Source organism: Coturnix japonica, chromosome Z (genome assembly GCF_054131305.1).
Source record: "Coturnix japonica strain WE chromosome Z, WE-NBRP24, whole genome shotgun sequence".
NCBI classification, from domain to species: domain Eukaryota; kingdom Metazoa; phylum Chordata; class Aves; order Galliformes; family Phasianidae; genus Coturnix; species Coturnix japonica.
This window is the reverse complement of record NC_140702.1, coordinates 31,319,937-31,336,130: the sequence shown is the minus strand read 5'-3', so window position 1 is coordinate 31,336,130 and position 16,194 is coordinate 31,319,937. Positions and strand designations below refer to the sequence as shown.

Here is a 16,194-nt window from a genome sequence, read left to right as displayed (position 1 = left end):
CGTGCTGCCCATCACCTCGCTGGCTCTGCTGCTGGGTGAGCAAGCAGTCAGTGGTTTCCTGGTGTACACACAAGGCAGCATTCCTGCATGAAATGTACCTTCTCAGTCTGTTCCCATTGGGCCTGAACATGTAAATAGCTTCTTGTTTCCATCTCTCCAGCTGTTCCACATGAAAATCTGAGTAACAGCTTACCAAACTCAACATTATCCTCCAGGTTTTTCCTGAACACTTTGTATTCCTCACCTCATCTAAACAATCTGTATTGTTTGTAAATATTAACTCAGTGGCAACCACTGGAACCAGTGCCTTCTCTGCCATTATACCAAAGAGAGTTGCGTTATTTGCACATAGGGATGTGCTGAAGCCACAGTTGTTTGTGTTCAGGTGCTCTACCAGGCAGTGAATGGGAAATGAGAAACCTGCTGTCATATTCTCCCTTTGCTGGAGAAGGCTGTGTGATGGTGACACAGTACTTTCCCTCTTTGGGAAGCAGGTCTGCACAGTCTAGCTTGCATTTTTCCACTCCACACCTTAAATACAGGCTGAGGTTTGACAGAGCTCCAGTCTCCGGTTGTCCAGCCTGGCTGGGAGATCGGCAGCCTCTCAGGGCCTTGCTGGAAGAAGACAAAGGGGAGAGTAGGGGCACATAGCTTGTCTTAAAATGGAGAGCTGCTTTATGGGAGCACACAGTGTCTTGAAATGAATTAGAGGTATGCTTTATGCTCCTACATTTTAAAAACACCCAATGCTGGATATTGCAGCCTGTTGTGTTAATCCATACAAGTGCTGGAAGTAAATTCTGCTGAATCAAATGCAGTCTCCACTCATCTTGCAAGTAGCTACATCATGAACTGTGCAACAGGCTTCTATGTCTCTTTGAATTAAGTCCAAAAGAAAATATTCAAGATGCATTCCCTGTTTTTTTTAAAGGCACATTTCTGGAAAGCTTGATTAAATGATTCTTCCTCTATTTTTTTTCCCCTGGGAAATCTGTAATGATTCCAGTGGAAGAGACATGTTAAAGATAACACATGCCTCAAATCCTCTAATTGCTTCAATTTTTTGTGCAGAAATATGGTCTTATTTCAGACCTCTGATTAAAAAAAACCAAACCAAACCAAACCAAAAAAAAAAAAAAAAAAAAAAAAAAAGGAAAAAAAAAAAACCCAAACCAGAACAAAACAAACTTTCCTATCAAAAGCTCTTAAATATTACATTCAAAGACATTATTAATTGCTTGTGCTTATCAGTTGACCACTGCAATTGTGATTGTTCACCTTAGAATGTCTCCACGGGCTTTGTGAATGATATTTTTAAGATCTGAGAGTGAATTATTCCTTTTAGTTAATCCCCTTTCAGTTAATTCTACCAAAATAAATAAATAAATAAATAAATAAATAAATAAATAAATAAATAAATAAAGTTCAGCTTTCACATTTTTACAGATGGGGCAACATATGGTGGCTTTTGCCACTGTGGGTATTTCAAGCACAGTGCAGATGAGAACTGTAAGGACTGTGCAGGAAAAGAGTTGACATGATGACATGATTATGCAGAGGAAGATTTACACGGGGAAGACCCAGCTGGGTTGACTTTTGACTTCACAGATATTATCTCAATTAACAGTTTTCCCCAGTAAAATTAAAGCTGAAAAAGGATGGGGGAGGGGGAAAGGAAAAAAAAAAAAAAAGCACCAGATCCTCTTTTTCCCTTTCCTCGGTTACACTTCTCTATTGCTGTCAGTTATTTGCCTTTCTTTCTTTCTACGTACAATAAACTCTCTTCAGGGGGTGCAGAGTGAGCATTTCCTCTAGAATTTGGCCAAATACAGGTTGTGCTTTTATTCTGAAGTCACGTTTGCTCATTGCCTCAGATCTGACAGAGGAAGATGAATTCCAACACAAGACAGCTTCTTGAATAAAGCACTTTTCATTCATTCCCACCTTGCTATCCCATGCCTTTTCCAGTCCAGAGAAGAACTAAGGATGCTGTCAGGGTGGGAGAGGCTAGTATGTTCTTGGATGTTTTTCTTCACCCTCTCCCACCTTGGACCTGATATGAATACCAGGAGGCTGCTCTCAGAGAAGCACATTCCCTCACAGTCTTGCTGCTGTGCTGCTGGGAAGCCTTGGCTATCCCACTCATCACTGTTTCACTGGTTACTCAGCTAAGCCTGACCCCGTCAATGCCCAGTGCAAGATGACAGTGCTGCTGATTTAATGTGGGCCTGGTTAACTTGAGTGGAGAACTATCCATGGCAGCATACAGTAAACATGCAATTTTTAGGTGTTTTGTTCTTTGTGTCTCATTGTAATACCATTAATACTCCTTAATGACACTGTCCCACACAGCCTGTAGCATAAACACCACTGGCTGCATTAATGAAAGGAACTCTGTGATGCCTGTTTGGCCTCCTTGAGTTTGGAGGCATCCGGTTATTTTCTTGTAAGCAAGCTCCTCTGCCCCAATTCATATTCTGAGTTTGGAAGTATCTCGTAGGGAGCTTTTCATCAACAAAAAGACCCCAGAATAATGGGTGAAATTTTTGAGCAAGCATGAATTAACTACTCCAACAACTCAGCCCTCCTTTCTATTTTATTTAATGCATCACCTAGATAAAGATCTATTTCCTGTAGAAAAACTCTTGTACAACATACATGTAAAAGTTGTTCTCTCTTTCAGTCTGCAGTAAATAACTTCTTTCAAAGTTTGCTTTGCCTGTAGTTGCTTTAAAATGAGTACTGATTATAGACTTCTGTTTCTGCCCTCATTGCTCTTCCCTGACACCCTAGAAAACTTGCTTATCTTGGTACTGCAGTAGGAGAGGCACCCCTGTATTACAATATTTTTTGCCAAAATTCAGGAGGCACAGCTGCTGCTTATGGTAATAAGCTGGAGGTCTATTAATTACACAATGGAAATTTGCAGCTGTTGCAGTACTTGTTAGCTACCTCTGCATCTGGCCAACACGATCTCTTTACCACATCTCTCCTTCCAGCCTGCATTCTGGTGCAAGGAGAGCACAGCTGAAAACTGGACTACTTCATCTGTCTCTGAGAGAGCTATGGTGAACACAGGTTGAACATGCTGAGCAGGATATAAGTTGGCTAAATAAATCAATAGGCTAAGAAGATGGAAACCAAGAACAGAACAGACAAGTTCCACTGCTGTTCTCCTCAAAGCAATCCCTAGAGTGTTATTAGACAGCAAGGGCTCTGAGAAACACCACAGCATTCCTGGTACTGCAGGAGCAATTGTAGTGGCCTGAATTAATTACAGGTAGGCAGGTATGAGTTGAGTGGTCACACTGTGTGAAGAACGTTTGCAAGTGGACTTGGCTCACCTGGGTACTATAAAGTACATCAACACCCACTCCCTTCTACAATAAAGTACTGTCTTCTTTTTTACCAGTTTATATCAACCCATGTGAGACTCATTCTTTCAATAAATAGTAAAACCAAGAAGTGCTGCAGTTTTTTAGGAATCTTTGTTGTACAGTTGATCAATATTGCTAAAGAAAAATGATAATATGCAAAGTTCCACGCTGAAAGGAAAGTCTTGAATGGCAGTACATATTTGAATGATTCCATGTGGACTTCTAATGCAGTTATGAAAACAAAAACAAAAGGAGAAGCCTGAAGAAGAAAGCATCCTGATACTCATAATCATCTTCTAGAGGGTGGAAGAATACATCTATTTTAGAGAGGGTCCTCCCAACAGAATGAGGTGTCTTTCTCCTAGGAACGCTGTGAGTCACAGCAGTGTTAAGCAAACCATTGTAGACATTCACTTGGAGGGCCTGAAATATCAGCTCTTATCAGTAGGATTCCTGGTATTCTAAAGTCCTGCACTTCACTGTATAATACTTGGAAGCTGTTGATGTCTCAGCAGTTTGATATAGTCATATAAGAAGAACTGTCTTTATTGAACATACTTTTTGTATTTCAGAATGAAAATTTTTAAATAATTTCTAAGACAGAACACCTATCCACATGGAAGCCTGTCATCCACCACACTTTACAACATCTGCCCTGTCTCCAACTTTGGTCACAATATGGTAAGTTAAACAAGTTATACAGACTCGTCTGACAAGTGAAGGAGCTGTGAACTGCAACTCAATTTGCCTAGGACCAGACAGACTGGCAGAAGAAGAACCTGGGTTTGGAACTAGGTATTCTAGTTCAATTTCTACCCAAATATGTGGTCTGTGAACCTAGAACATTTTCCTCATACGTGGTGACAGGCAGCTCCAGTAATCACTGCTCACCTCTAATGAGGACATAGACTTCTATGGTTGTACTTTATTCAGCAGTTAGATCCATCTCAAGGCAGGCAGCAGGACTTATGGGAAATGCTGAACAAAAGCTAGCATTGTTGTATGTTAGAGAAGATACTGCTGAGGGATCACACGATCCCTCCGCAGGTAATTACAGGAGTGCTTCAGGGCAGTGTAATCTGTTCTCTCTGTCCATGGTGGATAAGATAAAACTCACAGGCTGAAATTTCAGGAAGGGATATTTCAGTTAGATGTTTTCCACTTCTTAAGATAGTGAAACATTTGAAAAGATTGCCTGGGACAAAGTAGGATATTCACATTTGGAAATATTAGGGATGGTTCCATGATGCTCAATGCATTTTCATAGCTGATATGGGTTAGATTAGCATTTCAAACTGAACTGTCAACACAGCATAACAGTCTATGAGTTGTACAGCATCCACACTTCCAGGTAGTGACACGACAGACAACAGGGATGCAGCAGGTCTTTTCTCTCAGCTCTGAGGAATTACTCCAACAGCTGGGGGGCATTAACTGTAAAGACACCATTCTGTAAAATGCTAACCCTTTGATCAAGTGCTAACTAATGTGTTCACTTATGGCCAACCTTCCTAAGCACCATCAAGGATTTGAGGTAGCAACCTGTTTAATTGCTAATGTGTTGTGCTTTGATTATCAGGGCAGTGAGCCAGGGAAGAAAATGGAGTCCTTTTAGTTAGCACCAGTAATGTTTCAAAGGGATCCGCAGTGTGTCTGGTGTTCAGTGACCAATAATGCACCTGTGATAACAGTTACTTGAATCAGGTGGAACTTCTAACAATGGTAACAAAAAATGTGACATGTTGTAAAGTATCATTTCCTGTCAATTTGCTCTTTTGCCTCTGCCTTATGCAGTTCTATCCATTTGTGTTCTATTGGATAGCTCTAGCAAGCAAGATAAGTGCCTGAACTTGTATACACCGCTTGAGAGTACTGACTGCTGCACAAGGGATGTGCTTTTCCATGTCTCAGAACAAGCATTAAGTGTTGATTTACATTAACCTAATTTTCTCTGAGACCTCTGTCCTACTTGTTTGAAATTAGTTATCCAGTTCAAAAGGTACTGCAGAAGGCAGGCAGATAAACAAACAGATAATGGGTATTACAATCTTGTAAGCTTCACTTCCTTAGACAACTGAGCTAAAAAGAGTGCAGTCTGTTGCTGCTGGTATATTAGTGAAGTCTGACACTCAAGAGAAAGTCTTAACCTCAAAAAAGAAACAACAACCAGGAGGTCTAATCCAGTACAAGCTCAGGCACACACAGTGAATATAAAACCCCAGCCCAGTCTGGTCTGGTTGGTCCGAGGGAATAACCTCTGCCTAAAGTTCAGTACTGCTGTTACTACTGCATCAGCAGCCTTTAGGCACAGGAGATTAAAACAGCCTTATAGATGAAGGACAGGACTGATTTCAGAAGGATTGGGTTTGTACCCATCTGTGTCAGTGGCTTCTTTAGTAAGTAGAAGGAGAATTTAATGTAGTGTGTTGAATGGTATGGCCAGCAGAGAACAGCAGAATTGCAGTGGAAAGTACCACCTTCCAGGTCAACTAATAAAGTCTCCTTTTCACATGATTCCCAGAAAAACAGCAGATTGAAACTTGACCTTCTTGGATAAGGAGAAATGTTCAGAAAGTATTCTGTATTTTCTTTGTCTGTATCACAGGGTAAAATGTAGGTGTATTAATTGTTTTTCTGTGGTCTTTACTGTACCTTATTTACTGCAATATGCTCTGGTATTTGTAAGCAATAAACTGTGGTCGTCTTTGGGATACCTTTCATTCTCTGATCCACTCTACGTACATGAGGTTTCCCCGTATTTTTTCAGCTTGTCTCAACAATATCATTTGAATTACGTAGTACATTCCCAGTCCCCTAAGCTCATGAAGGGAGTCTTGGCTAGTGTATTGTCTTGCCAACATTAGAAAAGATCTTGATCTTTTGAGAAGCATCAGTTATAGGCAATAGGCACTGCATTTTGCATATTACCATTGCCCAAGCTTTCCAAAAGGTCTGAGCTATAGGAAAACTTACCTTTGTAGTGAGTTAAGAAGAAGACATCAGTCTGATCACTTTCACCAATTTTCTCTACCAGACCTCTGTAAACACACATTGGCCAAAGGGAACTCTTGAAGCTGACACCAGTCCCTCCCAGTTCTTTAAAATATCCCTTGGATCCCAGAGATCTTCAAGTCTTCATTACAGCTAAAGATGGATTTATAGAAGTTAAAAATAAAGGGTCTTTGGCAACACCTTTTTGCAAGATAACCTTGCACATACCATAATTCTTCTTTTGATGTCTTTAAATTCAGAAGACATCCTTGGTGAGGTAATTGGAATTCCTTAGGCAGCATCAAGTACCACTGCATGGCTTGAGGTCCATACCTTTGATAGAAAGGTTTCCTCTAGCATTGTTAATTTTACAGTTCAAAACATATTACCTGCATTCCCTGAAGGGAAAAGGATTCTAGTCATTTCATGCCACTATATGGTGTAGTCATTTTACATCATCACAAGCCAGCAATATTTTTCTTTGGATATAAAAACATTAATTAAACTAGTCCATCATTTAAGCAAGTCACTTTATCAATAACTGCTTTCCCCGTATGTAAAGGAGAAGGATTTTCCTTTGTTTTCTTGGACATTTCTTACCTTCAGGATAAACCCGTCTGTATATCACAGGCATGTCTAAAGAACTGGTGCATGACAAGTTCTTTGGAAAAGATATACTTTTTTATTTTACATATAGGAAACTGATCTTCATTTCAAGAGAGCAGTTAACATGTCAACAAATACTGACTTACAGAAAGAGGTTAAGAGCTCCCATTCAACTTAGATAATCCCTTCAGATTCAAACCCAAGATGTGAGTTAGGTTTATGAATTTGAGGTCACTGATGGAAAAGTGTTCCTTACTCAGGCAGTGAGGGGGGAGGGACAAGCCTGAGTGCCACAATATACTGCAGCATTTATCTCCTTACTCCACACAGTTCAAACAGCTCACATTCAAGCAACGTAGGGAAATCTGGGCTCTCCTTGAAGGCTCAGTTGTGTAAGGCTTACTACTGAGATAATTGTGCTGGCTGACAATTTTGTAGGGACTATGGATGTGGCAAATGTGCTGCAGCCCTTGCCTTAGCATTGTCCCTGAACAATGTCTGCAAATGTGAATATAAATCTGGGATATTTGGGTCCCAGTTTTATAATGCATTTGCATGCCTGGTTGGTATAGTTGGTAGAGACTGAGAGGTGCTGTGCTGAAAGACATCTGGTTTATTACTATGTAAAGAGCAGATCTTTCATACTGGCTCTAACATTTACTCACATCAGTGATCCAATCACGTCATTTAACTTCCATATCTCAGTTGTTTCATATGAGAAGTAAGAATGCTGGAGCTTGGCTTTTCACCAGGTGACGCAGAAAGATTAACTTGTAAATGTGTGCTGTGGACTTCAGAGGAGCCTGCCAGTATGAAAAAGTATAATTTAGAATTGTTTGTCTTACACTTGAAAATACTTCCACAGCACCCTAATCCTAAGTAGAGCTGACTGTCACTAGTGCCCAAAGCAGTTACTGTACTAAGTAGGTTCAGAATCAGGCTAAGAACTAAAAGTTGCCAGTGGAAATCCAACATTTGGGAAGAACCTAAAGGCCAATGCAGTCAGTGATAGCTTTCCACTGACTCGAATAGGCTTTGAACCTAAGCTTCTGCAAGTGGCTCAAATACTTTTCATCACAATACCTACCTCTTCACTTTCTACTTATCTCAGAAAACAGGAATCCAGTGTGCTCTGCTCACCAGGAGACAAGTGTCTCTGAAATCCAAGATAAGGAGGAGAACATAATGTTTCTTCTGCATCAGCTACCAAAAATGTAGTATCCTAATTAAAAATTTAAATGGAAAAGAATTCTGAAGGACTAGGGCACATACCTATGGGATTGAGTGGCTCTTTCCCTGGGGCTGAATTTGGAATTGGATTTGATCTTGAGATAGTTATGGAGTTGTAAAGCTGGTTTTATGGAGCTGTAAAAACTCAGCATGATGTTAAAGGAGAAAAATTCAAACTCTCAGAAATGGGGTAAAGAAATATTTTTTGATTCAGTGGAGCCAGGAGCAGCACATCAGTTTCATTTATAGATTCTGGATCCACATGGAGATAGTGACTGAATTGGATTCGGAAATGGCAGACAATGTCCACCAACACAATCAGCTATTGAGATGAAACCTGATTTATGGGAAATTGGATCTCTGCGCTAAAGAACTGTTTATGTAATTCATTTCATGCCTTCTGAATTCCAGGTAAGAACTTCTTGAAAGTAAGAGGATGAAAAGATGTAGATGCTGTATTGTTGACTAGCCTAGCTTTTAGTGCAGCTGCCTAGGGTGTGGAGGAAGATGTATGAAAATCATAAGAACTAATCCCGAGAGCTAGCAGAGGAACAGGCAGGAAGTGTTTTATCCAGTTGCTAATGGAAAATTAAGGCTGTGGTACAGGAGGGTAGGGTAAGCATGAATAGGAGTTCATTTGATGAAAAAATGTAGAAGAGAAGCTAATGGAAAGTGATGCTTCTTGGCTAGAGCGTTCTGTTTGCACACAGTTGGCCTCACAAGACCTGGCATTTGGCACAACTTCCAGATGGTAGGCAGGATTGAGAGCAGTCTGGGTGGGGACTTCCTCCAGCTTTCCTGCTGCTCACACTGCAAGTGATGTTGAATGTCAAGACTGTATACCCATCCCACTGTTGCAAGGTTGATCACTGGCCAAGGGTACGCTGGGAATAAGCAACTTTCTGGAGAGATAGTAATAAAAAGTTTATAAATGGGAGTGGGAGACTGGAAACATATGTCTGTGGGACTGGGACCCTTCTTTTAGGAGATGGCAGTGATAAACAGCAGAAAGACAGGGCAATTGAAGCTGTTTGGGATCTGCTGTTGGGTGCTGTTAGGAGACCAGGGCTGTGAGGAGCAGGAGAGATTTGTACTGAGGAAATGAGGAGGTACAAGACAAGGTAAACACTTAGAGGACATTTGCTGAACTTGATACGTGGGGAGGGAAGAAAGAGTGTGGAAGAGTTCAAAAGGCTATCTGGGTCTTTCTTAGTTATATACTATAAGAGATGTACACGAGAAGAAAGAGTGGGGCATAGCAGGTGTCTTCTGCTAGAGCCTCCTTTTCTACATGCAGTTTCAGTAGGTAACTCTAGGCATATACTCCCAGTCATCTGATACAAAGCTATTGCCTTCTTTCTCACTACATCCTCCCAGGAATGGCCTCGTTGGTCAGGATTTCCATCTCTTTATGTGACTCTTTAAAGTTGATGTTAGCCCATGAGTCTCTGCAGCCCCTTGCTTGTCAAGTTGCCTCCAAGAAACCTCAGTCTCAGAGTAGAGAAAATGCTTTGACCTCTCCCTCCCCTCAAACTGATGACAGAATCTTCTAAGATGCAAGCTGGAAGCTGTTGCCATAGTGTTGTACCTGAAGACTGATGTGTCTCTAGTGTCACTCTCTGACAGGACACAAGATACCCTCAGCTCAGGTTTTCTTTGGTTTTGGCTCCTGTTCTCTGCTGTGGGAACTGTGTCTTTGTTTAGAAAACATGTCAAGAACACTGGCTTCAGAAAGCTTTCACTTCCAGATGAAGTCTTAACTGGATTGCCTGGGTTTGCTTTGTCGGAGTTAAATGCGCTGTTCTATGCATGTAAACCTGCATCCATTGTTTGTGTCCTGTGTGTTCAATACACTGAGAGATCAGAGGAGAGAGATGAATGCGCAGAGTCTTTTCTTCTGTTTGTTACCTACATGCAGTGCTATTTTGTGTAAGGAAGCAGAACTTGTTAGTGTGACTGCATGCATTCTTCCAGCATGGAAACTGCATTACTGGAAAGGTTTTCCAGTATCAGATGAGATGAGATCTGGGAAGAGGAGAACGGATGTGAACTATGCATGAGACTGAAAATGCTCTAAACATGGTCTTTATCATACACACTGTTGGGACCTAAGCCAGTACTGTTCTTCTAAGTATGCAGGCAGACACAAGGAAACACTATGTCCCTCACTGGAAAGCTGGGCATGGCTGCTTGACATCTCACTTGCCTAAGGGGCTCCATTGTGTTCATTGGACCAAAGAAGCAAAACAAGGGGAAATACCTGCACGTGGAAGAATTTCTCATGCCAAGTACAATCCTACTACTTGTGTTGAGAACAGACAGTAAAATGCAGTGTAGATGGCTAACCCCATTTCTTCGAGTCACCCTTGCAACATAGTGAGGCTGCTTTATTTTGTTTAGTTTAGTTTTAGTAGTTTCATTCTAAATAGTGTTAATTCCTTCCACAGCTGCAGCATTTCATTTACTAGCTGCGGTATGAATGTCACAGCACTGTGAGCCATAATGATACTATTTTGTGGAGGACAGTGAGGTGTTAAGTTTACCTGACTCTGAAGGCTGTTTGCTGCATACCACTGAACTCATAGCTATAACTGCAGCAGTCATCCTCTGACTCTAGTTTTCCACACACTAGTAGTACTGTTAAATGGTGCTACTTACCCTACCAAAAAAAAATAAAAGCCATTGAGCACATGCCACACTCTTTCCCTCAGCTCTCAGCAGCTTGGCATTTGAAGTACAGTTCAAATCCAGTCTGATTAATCTGTGGCAGGAAAGAAAAAGGCACGTGGGTAAAACCACACAGGGGGATTTTAGAGAATTCCAGTGTCTCAGGAAGCCAAAAACACAAAGCCACAGTATCTTGGCTTGAGATGTAAGTTTCCTTTGATCACAGCATACTATGCAGTTGCAGTATTTGGCATCCTTTTCTGGAGGTCAAGACCAGAATGATTTACATAAGACTGAATAAGGTTTCCCTGGAAAGGATGTCATTCTGTAGAATCCAGTACGTTATTCCAGAGGGAAAAGGACAGCCTGTGAAAATACCACCTGGAGCATTTCTCTTCTGCTCAAATGCAGCGTGGTCTCCTCCCCTGTGCATTGCATTGATTGCACTTTTGAACTCCTCTGTACTTTCCTTAGTGCTGAAGATTTGATTAATATACTACTGATGTTCATGCAAAACTTTCTCTTCTCTTGGCTGTTAGTCCAGATACTCTACTTTGGTTTGCCTAGAAAACTCTCAGCATTATCATACACAGACACAATGCAGGGAAACCAGAGGGATTGTGGCATCTAGGGTAGATGGGGTTCTAAGTGGAAGATAGCCTAGAGGAGCCATGCTTAGCAAAGTTCTTCCAGAATTATTATTATTATAAAGCATACAAATAATGCATTGACATCATGAACATCTGGCTGGGTGCTCCAATCTGAGGAGGAAAGGTTTCTCCTTCCTTATATTTTTCCTTTGCTTTTCTGCTGCCAGCTAGTATTTCCTTTGGGACAGAGCTCAGGAGCTGTGTGTTTCAGATGTATGGGGTGATGCATGATCTGTACTAGATGGTAGGAGAAAAGCCCCTTCTCCCCATAACCTCTACAGGTTGAAGCCACCCCTTGCCATGTGGATGGCAGAACAAATAAACCAATTCACGATTCTTTCTTTTACCCTTTATATGACATTTTTGGGGAAGGGAAGTGGTGTTTTGTGATTTTAGAAATCATTTAGAAATCATGTGATTTTAGAAATCTCCCTCATTAACATAGATCCAGCCATAGATACAATACTGAGATCCTAGGAACTAGCTAAAATTTGCTTTTCCCTGTCCCCAGTGTTGGTGTTCCTGTTGCTGAAGTGTGCTGGACTCATGGACCTGGCTCCTTGCTTCCTGCTCAGAAGCAAGATGGAAGGATTTCCCTACTCAGAGGGATGGCTGCCTTGTACCTTAGCACCGGGAAAGAGCTGCAGCAGAGCTGAGGAGTGAGTACCTTGGAGTCCAGAGATATCCAACCAGAAGTGGATCTCTTCCAGAGGTGTCTGGGAAGAACACTGAAAACCTCAATCTGGCTAGTACTGATCCCTGGATTCTGTACCCTGCAGAGCTTCAGCAGGGTTCCCAGGGTCACCAGTATGCATAGGACTGACATCTGTAGTGGAGAGAAAAAGACTTAGTGATCTTCCTCTGTTGTGGTCTCATCGTTCCCACATAAACTGCCAGGATCTGTGGTCCCTAGGGGCCCCTGGATGTTTGCTAGGGAAGTAAGGAAGCTCTTGTCTGTCACTGGTGAGATATTCAGATGCACAGACACGCTGTGAAACGGCTGGTTTTGGGACCCTGAAGCACTCTGCTATAGGGAGGGCCAGAAAGAGAGTTTTGACAGAGATGAGAAAGGGAAATGATTAAGAGAGAAATAAGAGAAGGGATTCAGGAGAGGTCTTACAGAGCAGGGGCATTCATCAGAATTCCCTGTGTTGTCCCATTTGAATGTGGCTGTGAAGATTACTAAATGACAGAGATGGTCACAAAAGGGGAGATAACTATGCTGTGAAGCTTTTCGAAGATAAATGTCAAGTTGGAGATCTGCAAAGAGGATTGATGAGATTTCCATCAAATATTTTAATTTTGGCCGGCTGTAGGGCAAATATCACTATTTGCCTCCACAGGCAGGGAATGTTTGTCATTTCCTTTCCTCACAAGGAACAGATCAGATGGAGGAGGAAACAAAGTGGAATCTCTATAGAGAAGAGATGGAGAATCTGGAAGAATTATGTTTCCCAGAGTCCTGAGTATGGCAAGACTCAAGGGAGTTGTCAGAAGAGGAAGAAGCAAAACGAGAATCAGTTAACCCCTGAAAGAGAGATTTCCAAGAGTCTGGGGTAAAAAGCCAGTATAGATAAGAGAATCTGCAAGGAAACTACCAGAGAAAGCGTGATGGCTCTGGCACAGCTTGCAGTACTACTGCCACCGTAATGCCTGCTAGATAGCCCATGTGCACACCAACCCATCCCTTGCCATGACTGTCACTCAAGGTTTTACTGCAATGATTTATTATTACCATCTGTCTCTTAAGAAATAATGGAAAGGTTATGCTCTCTACACATGCCCAGCCTGTGGACCTTACCTCTGTATCTGCTGTTCTCCTTGTGCTGCTAGAGCAACTTTTCCACTCTTACGTAAGAGTGAAAGGGTTGTGATGGTGACACTGTTTTTCTGAGTAAAACAAGAAAAAAAAAATGTTTTTGCAGCTGTTTCCAGAAAATAACAGACACACAGAAGAAAATCCAATAAATGATTAACTCAGTCTTTCCATCTGCGGATAATAGTGTTTCTGGTGTTTTTGTGGGTTTTGCTGTTGTTCTGTTTTGTTTATTGCTAGCCTTCTCTTTTCCCCATGGAAAGAGGCATTTTCTGTTTGATTTGAAATGCAGTGTCCTGAGCTGTTTTCTAGTGAGCACCTGGATGATGTGTTTCTTCCACCTTTGAATGAAGAGGAACAAACTGGAAGTTAGTTTCCTGTACTCCTCTCATCTCCCTGTAAGAGAATAATGAACAAAAGTGCACATGTACACCCAGAAGAGTATAGCTACCCTTCCTGTTGCCTTTGCCTGCCTCTCATGTCTGATTGTCTTGTCCAGTAGCTCCCAGCATCAACTCCAGCTCCCTGCATCCTGCTTGCTCCTGCTGACAACAAGGTCACCTGCCTGTTGCCCTCACGCCATGCTTACTATCAGCTCCAACTCACCTGCACTGCTGTGGAATCCATGGTGCTGGCAGTGCCCTTGACTGTGGGATTTGCAGCAGCTTAGTCTCTAGACCACATTGGGCATTCCTGCTGAGCTTGCTACTTTTATCAAGGTTGACTACTGGGTTTCTGCCACCCTTTTTCTTTTATTTTTTTTAACCTAGGCTGGGCTGTGCTAAAATACATGCCATCTGGTCAGGTGGCAATTCAGAGCACTCTGTATGATGGCCCTCATAACTGCTTAGCAAGCTACCAGTTTTTGTGTGAGGTTTTTGATGAAATATTTTTTTATATATATATAACTGATTGAAATCAAGATTTTGGAAAAAAAATATTAAGATTTTCCTCATGAACACACTACAACTATCTCATTTCCCTGAAGACTACTTGTCTATTGCAGTGTTTTGGGACTTATTATTACCTTCATGCCAAAAGTGATGGTCAGTGGTGTAAGAAATACCTCCTTTTCTTATGCAAGTCTCAGGGCGGGTGGTGCAAGAATCTATCACCCCCGTTTACACTGAGGCAAACTTACCCAGATGCCAGCATAACAGAGGCCTGTGGACCATCCTTTTCCAAGCCAGCAAACACTCTCATCTCCCAGCACAATGGCAGACAGCGTATTCCCAGCAGCCCAAATGTTTGAGTGACTCAGGCCAGGTGCCAGGGCCCAAGAGAAAAGGTCAAATTCTTCTCAATTGAACACAAATAGGGAAAAAAAGCAAACAAAAGTGCAGCAGCCATCTATGCATCCAGGGCAGGGCCATCGGCAGCTGTGTTGCACAGAGTAGTGCCAACCCACCATACCCCTCCAAAAATCATCTTTTTCTTCCAGCTGCCTCCTGGCCAGCACCAACATTACCTCAGCCTGGTCTGAGAGAAGCCAGATGGAGCAAATCACCTCCTCAGAGATCCAGACACTGGGTGTTTTTTTCCGCTGCGTTAGCCAGCTCAGATGTGGCACAGATGGGGGATCTGTGGCCTGCGCCCTTCTGGGTCTCGGGGCCTCTGGGGAATGTACAGCAGATGGGATAAAATGGCATCAGGGCGGAAAGGCGTGTGGTTCCTTAGGCCTGGCTGGGAGAGGGATGAAGGCCTGCAGCTCTGCTCCCTGCCAACCACGGGTGGGTGTGAGCTGGCCTCTTCTCCCAGGTGACAGCAATAGGACAAGTGCAAATACCCTCAAGTTGTGCCAGGGGAGGCTCAACTTGGACAGGAGGAAAAATTTCTCAGAAAGAGTGGTGAGGCACTGGAGCAGGCTACCCACCATCCCTGGAGGGGTTCAAGAACAGTGTGGATGTGGCACTGAGGGACATGCTGGGTGGGCATGGTGGGGATGGGCTGGTGCTTGGATGTAAAGATGATAGAGGTCTTTTCCAACCCTAATGATCCTATGATTCTGTGATACTGCACCATCGTTCTGCCCACAGCCCATGTGCCTCCCTGGGCTGCAGTAGATTATAGGTAAGGTGTCACTGGTCATGAACATGTCCTAGCAAAGCTACATGTGCTGGCTCTGAGTTGGAAAGAACTTTCAATTGTATTTTCACTGCCAGATCACCTCTGTCAAATCCTGCAGATGCCCAGCAGAAAGCCCAGAGCAGTTCTGCTGGGCTAAAGAAATGGAAGCTTTCAACTGTTACTGAACAAAATGTTAAGTGAGGAAATGAGCATCCTGCTTCCTCCACTCTGCCAGCCTCTCGCCTAGCTTCTGCCACAAGGCTCATGCCATCTGGGGGTATTTTATAATGCAGCTTCCCATGGGGAAACCCAGCTCTCGCTGAAGGGACGGGTTGTAGTTTCTCTTTAGAAAGCCCCAGCACACAACCGCGCGTTCGGAAACCTGAAGCTTTGAGACAACTTCCAGTGAACTGTGAAAAACAAGCCAGCACCGAGGGTTCAGATGGGCTGCTCAGAAGACATCTGTGCTCTTTTGCGCTTCGCATCAGGCTGCGTGGAAAAGCCCCTGGGCTGGAGCTGGGTATTTCTGTTGGCGGCTGCGGGAGCACTTCAGGGAATTGGGAGCGCAGGGGAGAACAGCACGTCCTGACGCCCGTGGGCTTTTGGAAGTGCCTCTCGCACACGCCGTCGTTATGGGTACGTATTCTGTTTTGCGTTTCACACTCCGTTGCTTTCAGTAATCCCGAAATTCTTTTTCCTTTTAAATCTTTTTCACGAGCACGTGGTACCTTTCGTTCCTCTTCCCTTTCGCTACCTCCCCCGGCCGGCTTCCCCTTCCCCCCCTCCCGTG

General features: G+C 42.8%; 1 protein-coding gene and 1 long non-coding RNA gene across 4 annotated transcripts in view; one reads left to right on the top strand and one right to left on the bottom strand.

The window, feature by feature from the left end:
• Positions 1–6,350: 6,350 nt before the first annotated feature.
• On the bottom strand, positions 6,351–14,604 carry LOC107306429 (uncharacterized). 3 transcript variants are annotated; one of them, XR_004305703.2, is made up of 6 exons: positions 14,479–14,604; positions 13,323–13,411; positions 12,189–12,347; positions 10,863–10,965; positions 7,640–7,777; positions 6,351–6,521 (listed from the first exon to the last, which is right to left on the bottom strand). It is a non-coding gene; the product is annotated as an uncharacterized LOC107306429 (long non-coding RNA). The 3 variants fall into 3 exon arrangements; XR_014939796.1 differs by lacking the exon at positions 6,351–6,521 and having other exon boundaries at positions 7,565–7,777; XR_014939797.1 differs by lacking the exons at positions 6,351–6,521; positions 14,479–14,604 and adding an exon at positions 13,944–14,031 and having other exon boundaries at positions 7,565–7,777.
• A 1,074-nt stretch (positions 14,605–15,678) lies between these two features.
• PSD3 (pleckstrin and Sec7 domain containing 3) overlaps positions 15,679–16,194 on the top strand; it is a 142,021-nt gene continuing 141,505 nt past the window's right edge. Inside the window, exon 1 of the mRNA XM_085530105.1 lies at positions 15,679–16,040. The gene's annotated coding sequence lies outside the window, so the exon portion shown is untranslated. The remainder of the gene's footprint in view (positions 16,041–16,194) is intronic.